The sequence below is a fragment of the Tupaia chinensis genome, unplaced genomic scaffold (genome assembly GCF_000334495.1).
Source record: "Tupaia chinensis unplaced genomic scaffold, TupChi_1.0 Scaffold145870_1, whole genome shotgun sequence".
Lineage (NCBI taxonomy): Eukaryota > Metazoa > Chordata > Mammalia > Scandentia > Tupaiidae > Tupaia > Tupaia belangeri.
The window spans coordinates 995,971-1,009,593 of record NW_006205727.1 but is presented as its reverse complement, the minus strand read 5'-3'; positions in this window follow the sequence as shown (position 1 = coordinate 1,009,593).

The following is a 13,623-nucleotide window of genomic DNA, read 5'->3' as shown; positions in this document are numbered from 1 at the left end:
AGCAGGACATTTCATGCTTTTATATGTGCTCAAAATCCTAGCAGTTACAGATGCATAAACACCATGAAAACCTGTACTTTTTATAGTATTTAGCAAACCACAATTGTTTTTTTCCTTGGCATGTGTCTCCTACCTTATATCTCTAATGACACCAAGTTCTCTGAAATTAATCACCTCTTCACATTTGAACTAGACTAATCTTGTTTATTTGCCTGAATCGCATATAAGTCCAAATGCCAGAAAGTTTCTTAAATTCATGTGAAGTGTCTAGAAACATAAGACAAAACCCACAAACTCATCCTGGTAACTCCCTTTTTTTTTTTTTTTTTTTTTTTTGTGTTTGATGCTTTCTGGCAGACTAGGAAGAATTCCTTACACCAAGATGCTTTTCTACATGTTACAGCATTATTAGACTTGGGTTAGGTTGTTCTTTTATTGGACTGTGATAACACTTTATATCAAAGAATTAAGGGTTCTCAAGGCAGAGCAGTTGAAAGAAAGCACGCTATTGAAAAAAGATCAATATATATAGACTCACTCCAGTGAATAAGGTGTAAGAAAGGAAATGGAAAAACAAATTTAGAATCTAACCACCATCAGTTTTTCTCATGTCCACATCCTCAGATCTATCCAAGACTGCAAAGCAAAGGGATGTGTTCATCTTGTCTTATTTCCGACGTTATGAAGGCAGTTTGCTTTTAAACTGTTATGTGAAGTTGAGTGCTAATTTATTCCTGATCTAAAGAATCTAATTTACAGCATGATTATTTGTTATGCTCTAAAGATAGATAATTGTTCTCACCTTTTCCCTCTCTTAACTCAGTTTTTTAACACCTTTTCTAGAGTCTGCAGAGATAATTTTGTCATTTGGAAAATACTCTTCTAGAAAGCTACCTATCCAAATTTTCTAAGTGCATAAGACATGTATTAGTATTAGAACTGATAGACTTGTTTTGTCTGTATTTATTTACACATGTCTTGACATTGGGCTGGCCCTGTACCATAGTGGTTAACCCCTACACAGAAAAAGTAGGATCCTACATAGCTGACCAGGATTTGAGTCCCCAGCCTGGAAGCTTCAAAAGCGTGTTGGATATGCATGTGACTGCCTAGGATATTGATGGGATACAGAATTGAAGGAAAAAAGGATGGTGGTAGAGCCAGATCTTATTGCTTTGGGGAGTGCTTGCTCTCTCTCTCTCTCTCTCTCTCTCTCTCTCTTGTATAAATGTGTCCTCTAGCATTAAAAAGAAATAACAAAAAGCACTTATTAACATTGAATAGAGGCCATCCTAGGCATACGGTACCTGCCCTCCTTCCAGAATCCAGAGGCTTTCAGATGATAGACAAACACATACACACACACACACACCATTGGAAAAAGTTCATCATAACTATACAAAATGACTTTCCAGCATCAATTTAAATTTTCTAAAGTTTTGAATTACCTGTTAAACACTTTCCTTTTATAAACTAGTAATTATAATAAAAGAAGAATGCATATACTGTGTGTCATACTTTCTATTTTTAACATTCATTAAAAAACATAGCCAAACTCATTAATTTAGATGAATGGAAAATGTCCATGCCATTGTTTATTTTGAAAAGAACTCAAAATCTCCATTTAAATTGAAGAGGCATTAATGCCAAAAAATGGAGTTTCATTCATTGTATTCATATTTCCTATTCTAATTTTATTACCTTATTACCTACCTAGAATGATCTATGTATATTTTCTTACTGACATGAAACCATTTTTCATGGAATATAATTCTCAGAGAGTAGATAACACGTATCCTTGAGATTTAGTAAGGACAATTCTCGTATGTTTTGGAAGTATTATATTGTAATGTTAAGAGCTTAAAGTCTGGAGTGAAAATGTCATAGTTTGAATCTTGGCTCCAACATTTTTCAGCAATGTAATTTTTGATGATATATTTAATATCTGTGAGTCTCTATTTTCTTGCACATAAAATAGATAAATCAATAATATGTATTTATGAAGGTATTTTGAGGAAGATTAAATAAATCCATTTGTGTAAAGCATTAGAAAAGCACTTAGCATATGGGACCAGTCGATGGCATAATGGCTATGTCGCTGGACTCCCATGTAGCCAACCATGATTCAAGTCCCAGACCCGGTGGCTTAAACTCATGCCGGGCACATGTGCATGCGTGCCCAAGATCCTCAGAGGGGAATGGAGGAGAAGGGATTGCGATGTGGCCATTCCCCCTGGGGGGCGATTTCTTGCTTTGTCTCTCTCTGTCTTTCTGGCAAGCACAGGCGCCCTATAGCAAAAACCTATCCAAAATAAAAGAACAGCACTTAGCATATAGTTAGCCCTCAATAATTGTTCTAGTTTTAGTACTTACATATCATTTTTATTAAATATAACATTCCTATAGGGGCATATTGAAAGCTGTAAATACTAATTATAGCATTAACAGTTTTGGGAAAAGTATTTTGATATCCATGGATAAAATGTAAGACACTGTGTGTGAACAAATAATTGACAAAAAAAAATAGGAAAGAGCTAAACAATGTATGAAAAAGAAATGAATAGAAATCAAGAGAAGTGGCATGAAGAAGAGTAAAGAAGGGAGACTCACAAAAAACATACAGGATAAAAAGTTGGCTGCCATGCAAAGGGGCTGTGCAAGACAGCCGCAACAGCAGAGCTAGGGATTCGATACCCACTAGTTTGCCATCACAGAGTTGTGCCGTGAAGATTAAAGTCTTAAAATCACAGATGCACTTTTTTTCTAACTTAAGACCACAGAGTCCATGAATACAGATTAAGTTTGTGCTTGCTCCCAAAAAGTGACATTGCCAGAACACAGTCATTGGAAAACCTAGTTTTCCTCATCTTTAGTGGGTGTGTCTTCTTTTTACAGTATTTACACTAGAGATAGCATATGAGGTGACTTCAGGTGACATTTGACCTTGGGTCCCATGACATCCTAAATACTGTTAAACTCACGGTTTATTCACAATGTAACCCAATCCTAAACCATTGCTGAAAGGTGTTTCTGGGCAGACTTGGCCAATCTTACCTAAAGCCACAGCTGTGATCGGTGTCACAGCTGTGATTGGTGTCCAGATGTTTATGAATCATCAACATGGAACTGTGGGTGACACTTTTCTATATGGCAGAAGTAAGACAGTTTGTTCCTAAAATAAGTGTACTTAAGAAAAACTGAGTGGATTTAAAAGAAAATACTAAGTAAATAATACTTAAGAATTATTTAATAGATATAATTACTTTATAGAAAATCATAACGGCCTCATTCTAATGACTGGAATTTGAAGAATACTATTCTATTGCATACTTCTTTCTGGACGGGGTCCCTGCTTTAAGTTTCTCTAGCTTGTACATCACTCTAGAGTTAGTGCCTGTGAACTGTACTATATCTCAGTCTATTGGTTGTATTTGTTTAACATTTATGTTACATTTAGAGATAAATTTTTCAATCATCAACTCCATGATAAACTCTGGAGGGAAGAAGTGCCAGTTACTAGAAACAAAATGAGATGATTCCTTCATGTTTATATCTGCTTACGGATTCTGGCATAGAATTAATTCCAGTGTCTACCTCCAATAAACTTTCCCTCTACAACCATGACTTTGATGCCTGTATTATGATATTCATTACATTTGCATTTTTTGCATCTCAGAGAAATATGTGCAAAATGAAAGAATAAAAAAACTCTGCCTTTTATACATGTTTGAAGCTTGAGTATACTAGTTTTACAGATGCCTCAGCTTACATGATGCAATGTTGTCAAAAAACAGAATTCAGAGTTCCATGAGTGTGCATTCATCTCCAGCTACACATTTAATTAAAAAACAACTTTGGCATCAAAATTGTACTTTAGATGACTTCAACACCCAATTCTAATATGAATATCTGTCAGCAACCTTTCTCAAAAAGTAGCTTTCTTGGGACCAGCAGTTAGCATAATGGCTATGTTGCTGGACTCCCATGTAGTCAACCGCAGTTCGAGTCCTGGACCTGGTGACTTAAACTCACACCCGGCACATGTGCATGCATGCCCAAGATCCCAAGGGGAGAATGGAGGAGAAGGGATTGCGGCATGGCCATCCCCCCTAGGGGCTGATTTCTAGGTTTCTGTCTCTCTGTCTCTCTCTTTCTGGTGAGCGCACATGCTCTATAGCAAAAACCTCTCCAAAAGAAAAAAAAGTAGCTTTCTTCCAGTTAGCCACAGTGTCACAGCTGTGACACGAAGCACTGCAGTGGCCACATGGGAAGGTTCTGTATTCATGTCCTGAAACATTACACCCATGATCCTGGTCAGCTAAAGGTGGAGGTGGATCACAGCATGAAGAGGTGTCTGTCTCTTTCTCTCTGTCTCTTTCTTGTCTCCATCTCCCTCTTTCTCAAAGAAAATAAATTAATAAACTGTTTATTTTTTAATGTAGCTTTCTCCAGGCTGGGATGCTTTGTGATTGCAATGATGCCTTCTAGTAATGATGCCATTTTGCAGGAGGATCAATGAAATTCTGCTTTGAGGCATATATCATGGTGTAATGAGATTCTGTTTCTGACCTAATTAAGCTTTGAGTCAGGGTTCGGAAGTCTTCATAACTTTCATTTGTTGTTCACTAGTTTCCAGATCGTTGAGATCTGTGCTATAAAATAATTGCAGAAAAAAAATCGTAGTCAAAGAGCAATTTAATAAGACTGGTAGGTGATATGCTTAAAAGGTTATATGATTGGGACTGGCAAGTAGCATGTGGTTAGAGGCTCTGGATTTCCACATGGCTGACCACGGTTTGAGTCCTAGACTTGGCAGCTTATTTTCCCACTTTCCCTCTGTCTCTCTCTGGTCAAATTAAAAAATAATAAAGACAAATGGAATTAAATAAATAACTCTTTAAAATAAAAGGTTGGATGAATAGTTTGCAAAGTGAATCCTACGCTTCAGTTCTAGATTCAAGAGTAAAACTGTATTTTACTCCACATAATTATCAGGATGGTTTCTATAAAGGAAAGCCAACATAGACTGAAGCAAAGAAAAATAACTTTGGAATAAAACAACCTTGAAGTCATATCTTTACTTGAATTTTTATTTCTCCTAAGAGATTTTTTTATTACCAAAAAAAAAAAAAAAAAAAAAAAAGCCCTTGTCCAAAATGACCTGTACTACCCAGATTACTCTGGAGCATCTTTTTTATTCTCTTATTAGGGACATAACCCACATAACCCAGTGAAAGACTCTAGGTTTGATATAAGGGCTCGGTTCCAGCTTCTCCTGCCTCTACATGCTGGAAGAGTTATCATCTGTGTCCTTAACAATATTAAAACTCAAACGTCCAAGCCTAGAGCAGGATCCTTCTGGATGAGGCTAAAAAAAAAAAAAATCAATGTATTTACCCTTTTGGCTTAGATTTTACTTATTTATTTATTCATTTTTTTACTAGGCTTCTTTCTTGTGAGCTATCTTAGGTAATTAAAATGTTTTTAATCAAAATTTTTTCCCTTTCTGCTATTGATATTTTTTTATGTGTTTATGGCAGAAAGCCAAGCATCTGGTTAGCTTATATTGCCATACTTTCAGACCTTTTCTGTTAGAGACAATTTGAGGCGTCTATAGTCATAGTTGTATATCTGCTTTTAAAACATTATTGCTGTCTGTCTTGTGGTAAGCCTAAAATATGCAGCGTCTTGATGAATGTGTGTAAAAAATTGGAATGTCTGGTTTTAAACAAATGAGCTCTTTAGTAGGACAAAAAGGCAATATTAGATCCAATTTTCAAAAACAAATCACTAATATTGCTGATATCCTATAGAATAATGAACACAGGGGATTTATTGTATAACATTAATTAGAAAAGAATGTGTTTCTTAAACTAAGTATCTTCCAGTACATTGAATGGTATTTTGAAGGATAAATCCTGAAAATGAATATTTTTTTAAATTTTCATTAAAATATCCAGTTAATGGAAAGTTTATTTCATGATGTGAAACATGGACTGAAAAATACAAAATCAAAATGTGCAATTTCTACACTGCTCCATAGCATAGAAGTTGGATCCCACGTGGTGACTGCTTTTTACTTCATCAGCCTCCAACACACAGGACTCACTAGCAAGTGCCCAAGAGCCAATGGGCTAGAGGAAGAGAACGGTGGTGTAACCAGACTCCAGTTCTCTCTCACTCTCACGTGCATTGGCATAAAGAAGAAAAATATTTGTAAGTGCATATTTCTGATGATATAATTAAAATAATTTTGATATTACATTATATACTTTAGTATAATTAAATCTTTTTCCTGGAAAATTTCTTTTACACTATAGATAAATCAAATTAGTGTTTGAGTAAAACATAAGTTTCATGAAACTTTCCTCTAGTTGTATTTTCTTTGACTTTCCTCTGAATTTATTCACTTTTCTCTGTATTTGATATATATCAGTAACATCTGGTTGAAAATGGAAAGATAGCTACAATGCTTCCATTATAATATCTCATATAATCAGTTAGGCTGATTTATTAACAAATTAGCTAATCATTTGGACACTCATAGAACAAGCTACTTCTGCTGCATCAATATATTACATTAACTCTCTTCGAAACTCAGCTCTGACTTTGTTAGTGACAACAGAGCCGAGCGAAATCTTTACATCTTGTTTTTCTACTCAGATTTCACAAATTATGGAAACTGTTCTTTGCATAACCATTGACATTGTAATAAACTGATTATCTAAATAATATCACAGATTTATGGAAGTGGTTCTGCATATTCACCACAAACTTGTGGCACCCTTGAATGTGTAAATTTGCAACTATTCTCTCAATATAATATGTAATATGTAGGAGGTATAAAGTTGTTGAGGCTCTAAACAATATCACTGTTGAAGGAAATAGTGGATTGTGATAGAGAGTAATATTCTGGGCTAAAAGTATCAGTGGGGAGAAGACATCAACTTTGAAATCTTAAGTATTCAATAAATAAAAAGATACTAGAATTCAAATGAAAAGCTCAAATGTGACCTCTTACTCTGCCTTTATTTAATGAGCATGGACCATTTGCATAAGCTATTTATACTTCAGTATCTGTGATTTCAAAAATTGAGATAATAGGGAACCAGCAGTTAGCGTAATGGCTATGTCGCTGGACTCCCACGTAGTCGACCGCGGTTCGTGTCCCGGACCCGGTGGCTTAAAACTCATGCAGGGCGCGTGTGCGTGCGTGCCCAAGATCCCGAGAGGAGAATGGAGGAGAAGGGATTGCGGCGTGACCATCCCCCCTGGGGGGTGACTTCTCGCTTTCTGTCTCTATGTCTCTCTCTGTCTGTCTGGCGAGCGCACGCGCCCTACAGTGAAAATCTCTCAAAAAAAAATTGAGATAATAAACTGCTATAATATTATGAGAAAAATTGAGATAATTAATTAGACTATAACAGTGCTCAGTAAATTATATGTCACATTTTTACTTATTAAATTGATTGTAGTTTTACGTACAACAATAAAGGTATTAAGCAGATATATTGCTTCATCGATTATTGAAGCAACAATTTCCTGAGAATAGAATTTGACCCCAATTATACTGACTCTTCCATCACTGTTTATCCTTTAGTTTTATACCATGGTTCTTACTCACACTGGACAGTAGAATTATTAGGTGAGCTTTCTTAAAGAATCCATGCTCAGGAGAATTGAAATCTGGTGGTGAACAGTAGGTGGTGTGGTGGTTAAGATGCTGGACTCTCCCATGGTTGACAGAAGTTCAAGCCCTGGATAGAGGATTGAAAAAATCATGCTGGACACAGGTAGTAGCATGCCCAATATCCAGAATGGAGAATGGAAGACAAGGGGATGATGGTGCAGCCATCTACTCTGGGGGTGTTTTTTTTTTTTTTTTTTTTTACTTTTCCTCTGTCTCTCACTGGGAAGTGCACGCATCCTATGCCAAAATCCTTAAAAACAAAGCAAAACAAAACAACCCTCTTTCTCTTAAAAAACAAAAGGAAAGAAATCTGAAGATGAGGCCCAGTCTACAATATTTTAGAAAATCTTTCCAGGTCTTTCCAATATACAGTAGGATTGACAGCTACTTTTAGAAAAACTAACCCTTAAAGAAAAGAGATAATATACTATGTAACTGGGCTGAACTACCATAGTTTCCCAAAGATGTCTTTTTCTGAAACCTACCTATTAAAGAATGAGAATCAGGATAAAAAATCTCTAATCCCTTCAAATGCACTTTGGAGAAAGTTATGCCAATCTTATGATGCTGCCAAACCTCATGAGACATCAAGACTGGCAAATTCTTCTGATATAAATTGAAACTGCATTCTGTTCTCTTTCTTGGAAAAGGAGCCTGGAAAGTACCCATGTAGCTTATAGTCCACCACAAAATTCTAACAAAAGTTCAGCCACTCTATACAAAGAGGAATTTTTAATCTACACATATTTTTCAATAGGCATGATATTTTTAGAGTATTATTTTGGCAGATGTGAATATGACATCAATAGATAGCCATCTTCTCCTTTCCATCTCATACACAGAATTCAAATAGATTCATTCTCTCTTTATCTTTCAATGCAGGCAGGAACTCTGAGGGATGGAGGACAGGCTGCCTATAAATTATGAATATAGTGTACATATGCCATTGCTTAATCACCAGAAGACTTGCTCTGGCCCACAAATACCAGCTGAGGCTAGACAATGGGCAAGACACTAACAAATCCCCAGACAATTTGAAACAATCCAACCCTCTGCATACATCACTGGAAGAAAGTTACATACAACCATTGATTAAAAAAAAATAAGCCCTAAAATAATAACTAGAATGATCACCCAAGGTATACTAGCAACTGTGTTTTGAGTGAGAAACCAAAACAAGAAAAATGATATTCTCTCAGCATAAATTTAATTCTCTAGGGTGATGTTTCCAAAAGTCTGGTCTGTAGATGGGTGGTGGTCCACGGATTGTTTGTGATCAGTCTGAGATAAGCACAAGAATTGAAAGGAAGCATTTAGAAATTATATAGCTATGTAACAAATCTTGACTGTTAAATCTAATTATGAAAGTTGAATTTACATTTCACTTATGTTTTTGTTTCATTTATCTTTTTATAATTCTTTTTTATTATATTTTTTAAGGAAATTCAGTCAATGACAGATTTAAAGTAAAAAATAAAATTGATCGTTTAACACAGATAGTTCTGCTCTAGTTTACCTTAATAAGCAATTTTGTAAAAGCTAATGCTTAAATTGTAGAGCTAAAATGAAAGATGAAAAGATGATAAAATGAAAAATGGATAAGAATTTCCATCGTTATTATTCCATCATTCTGCTCTTGAACTTTACAACCAAAAATAATTTATCTTGATTATTTTCTTTATGAAATTTAAATGTTAATGCCTACACCACAGGACTGATATAAAGATAGAATGAGATAATATAAATTAAACTGCCTCAGTCCTTAGCAGGACACATATGACCTTTCTGATTGGGTCTTTGTCTATCATTACATCTTCATCTTCTGTCCTTACTCTGTAGTCACATAAAACTCAAACCATAAGCACCTACAAATAGATTTTAATTGTTTAAATAATATGTGCTTCTCTAAAAAATGTTTAAATGACAATTTATATGAATATTTAAAGCTCACCAAATGAGAGAAAAATATAGTTTTGTTTTATTTTGTTTTGTTTTACCAGAGGGCATTTATTGGAGAGAGATAAGAAGAGAGAGAGGAAAATGAGGATAGAGAATGGTCATACCACAAGTCGTTTTCCTCCATTTCTCCCTCTTTTGGGGATTTTGTACATGCACACACATGAGTCTGGTGTTTTGTTTTTTTTTTTTTTTTTGAGAAGTTTTTAATTGTCGCGCGTGCGCTCGCCAGACAGACAGAAGGAGACAGAGAGACAGAAAGCAAGAAATCACCCCCCAGGGGGGATGGTCACGCCGCAATCCCTTTTCCTCCATTCTCCTCTCGGGATCTTCACGCGCCCGCGCCCGGCGTGAGTTTGAAGCCACCGGGTCCGGGACACGAACCGCGGTCGACTACGTGGGAGTCCAGCGACATAGCCATTACGCTAACTGCTGGTTCCCAGTCTGGTGTGTTTTTAAAACTACTGGGTCTGGGACTTGAACCAAGTAATTGCCCATGTGGGATCCAGTCACCTTAACCATCACTCCACCAATTGGCCCTATAATTAGTATTTTGAGTCAAGTAATGATAAAGTAAAAATATGCCAATTTCTCAGAAGAATTATTTTACCTGACTAGGTATACCACAAAGAAATTTCTTCCTTTTTAACTTAAAGAGAAAATAGTAGTGTGTAATCAATGAACGTTTTGTAATGTGGCACGTGTAAAGGTTTAAATAGCTGGTTCCAATTTTTTTGGCACTCCATAGAGAGATGGAGTTTATGACAATCCTCCTTCCACAGGAACTGTGTCAACCAACAGAATTTGGAGAAAATGACATTCTGAGATTTTTGAGGACAGTTCGGGAAAGACCATGCAGCTTTCATCTGTTCTCTTGGAACTCTTTCTTGGACACTTTCTCCAAGGACACTGTCTCTCAGAACCCAAGCACCAAGCTTGGAGAAGCCCAGACAACCTAGAGAATTCATGTGTAGGTACACTGGTTGAACGCAGCTTTCAAATCATCTCAGCTTAGATGCCACACATGTGAGTGAAGGAGCCCCTGGATGATTTCACCTCCCAGCTATTTAAATTACTTCTTTCTCCTGAAACATTTTTTAATTAATTAATTTGCATTCATCCCCTAATCATCATCACAGCATACAAAATGTGGTTGCCCATCCAGAATATACTGCATAGTGGCTTAATCATGTATGTTATCATCAATAATTTTCCATTTCTAGTTATATATATATCCCTATGTCTGACCCTCTGCCCTTTCCCACTCTCTTCTCACACTATCTCTGGTATCTACAGTTGTGTTCCATTCCTTTTCCCCCCACATTTTATTGATCATACAATTTCTTAAATACTCTAACCACTTTCAGTAGCAAGTTCAGCTGGTAATTTCAAGAAAAGCAGTTTTAAATTGGTAAGGAAGTTTGCTTAGAACTTAAAGCCTAGACACAGGTTAGTCTTCTGTTCAAATAGTAGATACATGAACCTATTGACTGCACAAGACAGGACAAAAACTTTAAAACCAGACAACAAAGCCTAGAAGAAAAGCAGCAATATTTTAGTCAAAAGTCACAGTATGCTATCTCATCAGTTCAGTCTCATGTACTTAATCTATCTTCTGTTCTGGTTTGATCTTCCCAGTTGAATTCTGGGTCAACTCCAGACTTGTCCCTATGATTAAGTTTGCCATTTTCTTAGTTTTTAGACTCTTATTTCTGTGTGTCTGCATTTAATTTCCTGACATAGCACTCCCTTGAGAACTTCTTGGAGATCTGGTCTGGTGCTGGTAAATTCTTTCAGGTTTTGTTTATCTGAGAATGATCTTGTCTTTTCTTCCCATATAAAGGATAATTTTGCCGGGTATAGTATTCTCAGTTGAAGTTGCTTTTCCCTTAACACTTTGAATATATATTCCCATTCTTTCCTCACTTGCATTGTTTCCAATGAGAGGTTTGCTGTTAGTCTGATGGGCTATCCTTTGTAGGTAACTTGCTGTTTCTCTCTTGCCAATCTTAGTATCTTATGTTTGTCTGTGTTTTTGGTCAGTCTGGCTATAATGTGTCTTGGAGAAGATCTCGGGTTGATTCTATATGGGGTCCTTTGTATTTCTTGGGACTGGATCTTTGAATGCCTCTCTAGGTTTGGAAAGTTTTCTTGCAAGATTTCATGGAATAGATTATCAATGCCCTTATGAGGCTCTTCGCCTTCTGGAATGTTAGTTTTCTGGATGTTTGGACATTTGATGGTATCTAGTATTTCTTATATATTATTCTCAAATTTTGGGGCAATTTTCTCAATCTTCATGGTGGATTTTTCTAGGCCAGTGATTTTCTCTTCTACGTCTGAGATTCTATTTTCTATATGATCTAGTCTGCTTTTAATACTTTCAAGGGAGATTTTGACTTCCTGTATTATAGCCTTCATCTCTAATGGTTCCATTTGATTCTTTTGTAAAGTGTGTAATTCCTCTTTTAGATCTTGAAAGAATTTCCTCACCTCCTTGTACTTGTCAGCTCTTTTCTCCTTACTCTTCTGCAGTTCATTGTCTCTCTTCTCTTCCATCTCTGTTAGCTTCGCCATTATGAGTGATCTAAATTCTTCATCAGACATTTCCATGATTTCCATTGAACTGTCTGTGAATGAAGAGGAGTTATTCTTTTCCCTGGGAGGAGAGGTATTTTCTTGCTTTCCCATATTTTTTTGTGGCCCTGCGGTTATTTCTAGTCATCTGGTGGATGGTAAGTTTCTTCCCAAACTTGAAGTTCAATCTCACTGTCCAGAAGCATGCAGAAAAGAAAACAGAGAGAGAGAGAGAAACAACAGCAACAAAAACAACCAAGAAGCAGAGGAAAAGAGAAGGAAAAAACTAAAAAAAAATTTTAAATTATTTTTTTTAAAGGAAAAATTAGAAAACCGCATGGTGCTCAAGTTCTCAGGAGCCATGAAGGTGTCTTCTGAAGACCTGCTCCTTTGCCTCTCCTGGGTTAGGAGGAAGAGAGGGAATTATTAACAAGATAAGAGTGGGACGAGAGCTAGCATAAGGGTAACAAGATAAAGGTGGGACCAGAGTTAGCATAATGGCTATGTTGCTGGACTCCCATGTAGTTGATCATGGTTCGAGTCCGGGACTTGGTGGCTTAAACTCATGCTGGACGCATGTGCATGTGTGCCCAAGATCCTGAGAGGAGAATGGAGGAGAAGGGATTGCAGTGTGGCTATCCTCCCTGGGGGGTGATTTCTTGCTTTCTGTCTCTCTGTCTCTCTTTGTCTTTCTGGCGAGTGCATGCACCCTATAGCAAAAAACTCTCCAAAAAAAGAAAAAGAAGAAGAAAAAAAGATAAAGGGAAAGGAGGGGCTGAAAGCCAAGAAAATGCTTTACCTTAAAAATTTTAAGAAGGAAAAATTATTAAAAAAAATGAGAAGACAGGGACAGAGGTAGAGAGAGGCAGAGACTGAGACAGGAGGCTTGAAAGTCTTCCTACCACTCGAGCTTATGGGCTGGAGGCTGAATTATCAGTGGAAAATCTTCATTTCTCTTATTCCCCTGAAATCATTAGTTCTCAGGAGCCATGAAGGTGTCTTCTGAAGGCCTGCTCCCTTGCCTCTCCACTTAACCATTCAAGTCACCCTCACATATTCCAGTCTTTCCAGTGAGTACCCAGATACCATGAGACTGAGACAGCCCTCCCTGCTGTTTCTTGTTCAAATTTCCAACCCACATAGATGAAAATGGGTAGTGCTTTTTGTCTTCAAGGTTGGGGTGAATTATTTTATAGCAATAGGTAACTCAGACAGCAGCAATATTTTCATAACATCCTCATAAATAGAGATTGTGATCATATTTTCTCCTATTATACTCAGTAGGTATTGCTCCTTGTGAAACAAAGCACAACCAATGTTGATGAATGCTTATAAATGGAGAGGTCCTGCTTCTTGATGGAAAACTTTTTTTTTTGTGACTTTATGACTTTGTAAATACT